We start from the raw sequence: 6,000 nt of genomic DNA, 5'->3' as shown, positions 1-6,000 counted from the left end.
CAGGCAGGAGGCTGGAAGAACACAGCAAGCCACGCGCCATCACGGGGTGGAGTGGTCAACATTGTGGGTGTAGCCCTTCTTCAGGACTAGGGGTGGGTGTAGGGGAAGCTGCAGATAAAGGTGTTTGATGGGGCAGGGTGGTGAAGTGGAGATGGATGAAGACAGGTGGAGGGTACGACTTGTTTGGTCAATGGGAAGAGTGAATCTGGAAGGTGGCCATCCTTTCCCCCACCACTCCCTTTGTCTGGTGCTCTTCTTACACCGACCCCCAGTCCTGAGAAGGATTACACCCAAAAAGTTGACCTCTCCACCTCCTGATGCTGCCTGGCTTGCTGTGTTCTTCCAGCCTCCTGTATGTCTACTTTGCAGGGCAGAGAGTAGGATATATTGGCCCAGGAGGGAGTCCAACAGAAGTTTATAAGAATGATTTGTGGACTTCATGAGGAGATAGTATACAAATTAGGCCTGTTTTCTCTAGAAGTTAGAAAGGTTAATGTCTTTGAGATATTAACTGAAAAACACAAGTTAGATAAACTATTTCTATTGGTTGAAGATTCTAGAAAAAGGAACATAGTTTGAGAATTAGGGCCAGAACATTCCAGAGAGATGTTAGGAAAAGATGATCTTTCTCAATCAGCCCTGCCATTTCCAATGATTAAAAGTGGCAGATTGAATTTGATTTCAGTAAGTACATGATACTACTACCCAAATATCAGGAATTAACCACAGAGTGAATGCAGAGCCAGGGGATATTGAGATTACCAAATTCACAAGAGATTACAGACAACACCTCGTGTCAGTAAAACTATTCAAACACAGATTTTGGAATTAGGTCCAGGAAGTAGGTGATTTAAAATGGTGGTGAAATAAAATGTCATACAACTTTTGGAGAAACGACTTTCTCCGGTAATTAAGTGAGTCAATAATCTGAGATCACAGATTTAAGGCACAGGGGTAAGTACAGAAAGGGAAGTGTGATGTTTCACCATCGGAGGATCATTAAGGTCTGGCCACACACCCTGAAATGGGAGAGGTATCAGATCCTCAAGGAACAGAGTCAAACTCATTACGACATGCTCTGAATGATGACTAATTTACTGTGTTACAGAGAAGGGTTGGGAGTGAATTGGAACATTATTTCAAAGAACCATCACAAGCATCAGCACCTCCCCCCACCCCAGCCCCTCATCATCTCCCTCCTCTCACTCTTCCTCACCCCACCTCTTCCCTCCGTCTCCCTCCCTTCCTTTCCCCCTCTTTCCCACTCTCTACCACATTTTCTTACTCTCCCACTCTACCTTTTTTCCACTTTCTTCCTCTCCCACATACTCCCTTTCTCCCTCTCTCTCCTTTCTCCCACTTCACCTTTCTCCCTGTCTCCCTCTCTTCCACTCTCCCTCTCTCCCATTCTCCATGTTCTCCTCCTTTTCCTCCTCCCTTCCCTCCTTTCTCCTGTCTTGCTCTACCCATTCCCAATCATCCCTTCACCCTTTCCCTCTCCTTCCTCCTCCTCTTCCTTCCCCTTTCTCTGTGGTCTCTCCCTTCCTCTATCCTTGCACCCCCTCGTCCCCAAAACATCTCCTTGTTTAGCTTTCCAAAGAAGAGTCATATCGGTAATTCTGTTTTTCTCTCCATTGCTGCTGCCAGACCTGCTGAGCTTCTCCAGCACTTTCTATTTATATTTCAGATACAGACAATAAAATATAACCTGTTTAAAGTATTTCCTCTCTTTGAAGTCCTGTTAAAAATTTAAATAGACTTGACACAAATGAGCAGTTATGGTGTGTAGCCACTTGAGGACAATGAGTGGTCACATTAATGTCCATATAACATCCTTAGAATTGGCTACAAACTACAGAAACAGGGCTGCAGCCTAGATTCTAGAGTGTTAGACCATATGACACAGGAACAAAATTAGGCCATTCAGCCCATCAAGTCTGCTTAACCATTCAATTGTGGCTGACATGTTTCTCAATCCCTTCTCCTGCCTTCTCCCTGTAACCTTTGGTTTCCTCACTAACTCTAAATTCTGGAGTTGACATTCTACAGTGAGGATGCTGGAGTTCTGTGTACCTAGTGCAAAATCTCACACAATCAGAGCCCAGTCTGGGACTCTGGGCTCAGAGTAGCAAATGAGCATCTCTCATAACTTTCTCTTAAACTCTTTTTGTGGGATGTGGGTGGTCACTGGCTGGGCCCAGTATTTTTTGCCTGTCCCTAGTGAAAAGGTGGGGGTGAGCTGCCTTCTTGAACCACTGCAGCCTATATGCTGTAGGTGGATCCACAGTGCCCTTAGCGAAGGAACTCCAGGATTGTGACCCAGCGACAGTGAAGGAACAGCGATATATTTCCAAGTCAGGATTATGAGTGACTTGAAGGGGAAGCTATAGGTGATGGTGTTTCCATGTATTGTTGGGGAGAATCTGCTATCGGGGTACTTACATTGGGGCTAGGGAAGGGAGCACCATTCTTAAAGCAGACACTGTCAGCTAAAACACAGCCATGTAAAGTAAACCCAGCCACTGCAGGACTGTCTGCCTGGGGCCACATTCCTGGGGGATTAGAACATGTCCGTCAGTTTCAGATCATCCTGTTACACTCTCATTGTTAATAAAGGAAACCGGTAACTATCGGATAGTGTAAATCGCACCGATACTACACTTGATTGATAAAGTACTTGCTAATGCCTCCGCTGACGTCAAACTCATTCGGGTCCTGTGTTAAATGATAATACCTGTATATTCAACTATGGAGAACTATTGTGAACGCCCAGACAGCCAGACGCATGGCAATGAGGAAACCCTTCCAAACAATAAACTCTTAATTTACAAGATCGGAAACTGCTGAACCCAGGATGTCTGCCCATTGTTCAGCACAGTAGGAGCTGGACAGGTATCTCGGGGCAGCCAATAGAGACACTAATCCCTTCACAGACAGGTGAACCGACCAATGAGAAGACCGAACGAGGGAAAACTGACCGGAAACTTGAGGAAGCGCGAAGTATAACTGCACCAGATCCGAAGGGAAAGACAGAACGCCTTCTCCAACGAATTTGCATGCTTTTGAATTCGTTGTATAGTTTGCCAGTCTTGATTCTGTAATAAACGGTGTTTTTTGCTCCAAACTCTAGCCGGTTTGATCTCTCCTTCCAACGAACACGTGGAGACGAGACCATACGGTTTCCGTCTCAACAGATGGTGAGCCTGAACGTGGGAAGGGAAAGAGACGACCGCAAGTTGGCCACGTTGGCGGACCGGAGGGCAGACAAACTTTCGGCCGAACTTTTAAAAGGTGAGGAAGCGCCTGTTAAAGCAAAGACTTCCAGTAGGTAAATTTTTTAGTTAGTCAGTCTTTGTCTGCTCCCTGATCCTCACCAACACAAACAGTACTTTTAAATCAGTTTGGCAGCAACGTTGCAGAGTCCATACTGGTAAGCTATTTTCTCACTTCTTCACTAATACCTGCCTGTTTTCGCGGTACTGAAGTGACTAATTGATCCATGGCTAGCCTTAAGTTAATGCGCAGTTTTTGAGTTGAGTTAATACATGAATTTTGGATCCTGAAAGCAGTTTTTGAGTTGAGTTAATACGTGAATTTTGGATCCTGGACGCAGTTTTTGAGTTGAGTTAATACGTGAATTTTGGATCCTGGACGCAGTTTTTGAGTTGAGTTAATACGTGAATTTTGGATCCTGAACGCAGTTTTTGAGTTGAGTTAATACGTGAATTTTGGATCCTGGACGCAGTTTTTGAGTTGAGTTAATACGTGAATTTTGGATCCTGGACGAAGTTTTTGAGTTGAGTTAATACGTGAATTTTGGATCCTGGACGCAGTTTTTTGAGTCGAGTTTTGCGCAGGTTTTTGAGTTGAGTTTTACGAGGTTTTTGAGTTGAGTTAATGCGTGAATCTTGGATCCTGGACACAGTGTTTTCAGTTGAGCTAATGCGTGGATTTCGGATCCTGGACGCAGTTTTTTGAGTCGAGTGTTACGCAGGTTTTTGAGTTGAGTTAATGCGTGAATTTTGGATCCTGGACACAGTTTTTTCAGTTGAGTTAATGCGTGGATTTCGGATCCTGGACGCAGTTTTTTGAGTCGAGTTTTACGAGGTTTTTGAGTTGAGTTAATGCGTGAATTTTGGATCCTGGACACAGTTTTTTCAGTCGAGTTAATGCGTGGATTTCGGATCCTGGACACAGTTTTTTCAGTTGAGTTAATGCGTGGATTTCGGATCCTGGACGCAGGTTTTTGAGTTGAGTTAATGCGTGAATTTCGGATCCTGGACGAGGTTTTTGAGTTGAGTTAATGCATGCATTTCGGATGCTGGACGCGGTTTTTGAGTTTTTTTCAAGTGTTTTTCCCGGAGGTAACAAGTGATTCGGCAGCCCAATTTTCAGAGGTGACAAGGTGCCCTGATGGACTGTCTTCAGAGGTAACGAAGGCTCTGACACGCGAGATGTCCAGTACTGCAGTAATTTTCTTCTGAATGGGGGATTTTGTTGGGCCCGACGCGCTAGTGGGGAAAAAACTCTGGGTCTGAGTTAAGGTACAGCGTGGCTTACGGAGCCTGGACGCTTTTTGAAATTAATTAATACAGCGCTGACTGCACTTGACTGGTTGGATCCTTTCTCTTTTTAATAAGCACTTTAACTCTGACAATTATCGATAGACACACTTGCTGCTAAGGGGACAGAGGACGGATCTCATCTCCTGGATAGGGTTTACCTGCACAGGCGCCTGCCTTAGACCGGTTGTTAAGAGCAGAGATCTGAAAGACGCACTGTTTTTAAAGCGGTACCCACCAGGTGAGATCCGTCATGGGGGACTTGAACTTTGGACCACCAAAAATGCCCCAATTTCGACCATTACGCCCCGGAGTGCCCTGGTGGCACCTCACGGTTGGCACAGACGTAACTTGGCATGCCCATTTATTACTGGACAGTGTAGCAGTGCACAAGACAGCACTGGATCAAATGTTTAACCAAGCGCCCGCCCAGAAAGACCTGATATTGACGAGACTAACAGAGACCTTCACAGATACGGCGCTAATGACCAAGATTTAAACAGTCTCCTACTCTCGCCGCAATATTCAGTGCGGCAAACAATAGAAACCGGTATTAGCCTACGATTTCACACAGATTGTCAGTTTCTGCGAGGATGTAATGCCTCGCAACATGTCACTAAAACTGGGGACAAGGGACTGCGACAGGCTGAGACGGGAGTACGGACGCACCGACAGTATGCGTGGATTGGCATGTATGTGGATGAAAACCAGTGTGGGGCCGGCCCAGTGAGAGAGGGAGTGAGTGAGTGAGTGCAGTGATTTTAACAGATGTGGCAAACGGAGGTGTCGCAGCAAATGTTTCATCCCAGGTCTCGGTGTACAGTGGACCGGCACCGACAGCCTGAGTGACGGACAGGGACCGTGGGAAGCCGCCCAGCAGCCGAAAGCAGTTTTACTGGTGTCGGTGTACGTGAGTGTTGTTCTCTACACTTAGCGGTTTGGGATTGATAACTTAACGGTCTGGGATTTTTTTCCATAGTCTCGTCTTGATTTTTAGGATTAAATGCCGCTTGTCCCCCCACTATCACTTTTAATTACTCTTATACTTGGAAAGGAATACCTGAATGTAGGGAGGGGGCGCAGGAAGGGATGGTTGAGCTTTTTTATTTTAATAACACCACGGTAGTGGAATCCTAAGACGGTAAATCCCGGGGTGTCCCGTGCTCACCCTAGTTTTGGCGGGTCACCCTTCTCTGGGCGGGTCACCTTAGTTCTTGGCGGGCGTTCTTGCTTTTGGCGCGAAGGCTCAGGTTGGGCGGGGCCAGCTGACTTTTGGCGCGAACGCTCAGTTGGGGCGGTGCCCGTTCGCTTTTGGCGCGAATGCTCACTCTTGGCAGGATTGCACAGTCTAGAAGGGGCTACTCGCCTGCGGACGTTCCGCGACCCTATTAGCTCAACTACCGCGCCACCACTACACCGATGGGTCTCTCAAGCGTCA

This window comes from Hemiscyllium ocellatum, chromosome 43 (assembly GCF_020745735.1).
Source record: "Hemiscyllium ocellatum isolate sHemOce1 chromosome 43, sHemOce1.pat.X.cur, whole genome shotgun sequence".
NCBI classification, from domain to species: Eukaryota; Metazoa; Chordata; class Chondrichthyes; order Orectolobiformes; family Hemiscylliidae; genus Hemiscyllium; species Hemiscyllium ocellatum.
The sequence above is the reverse complement of the archived record's forward strand: the minus strand, read 5'-3'. Positions refer to the sequence as shown.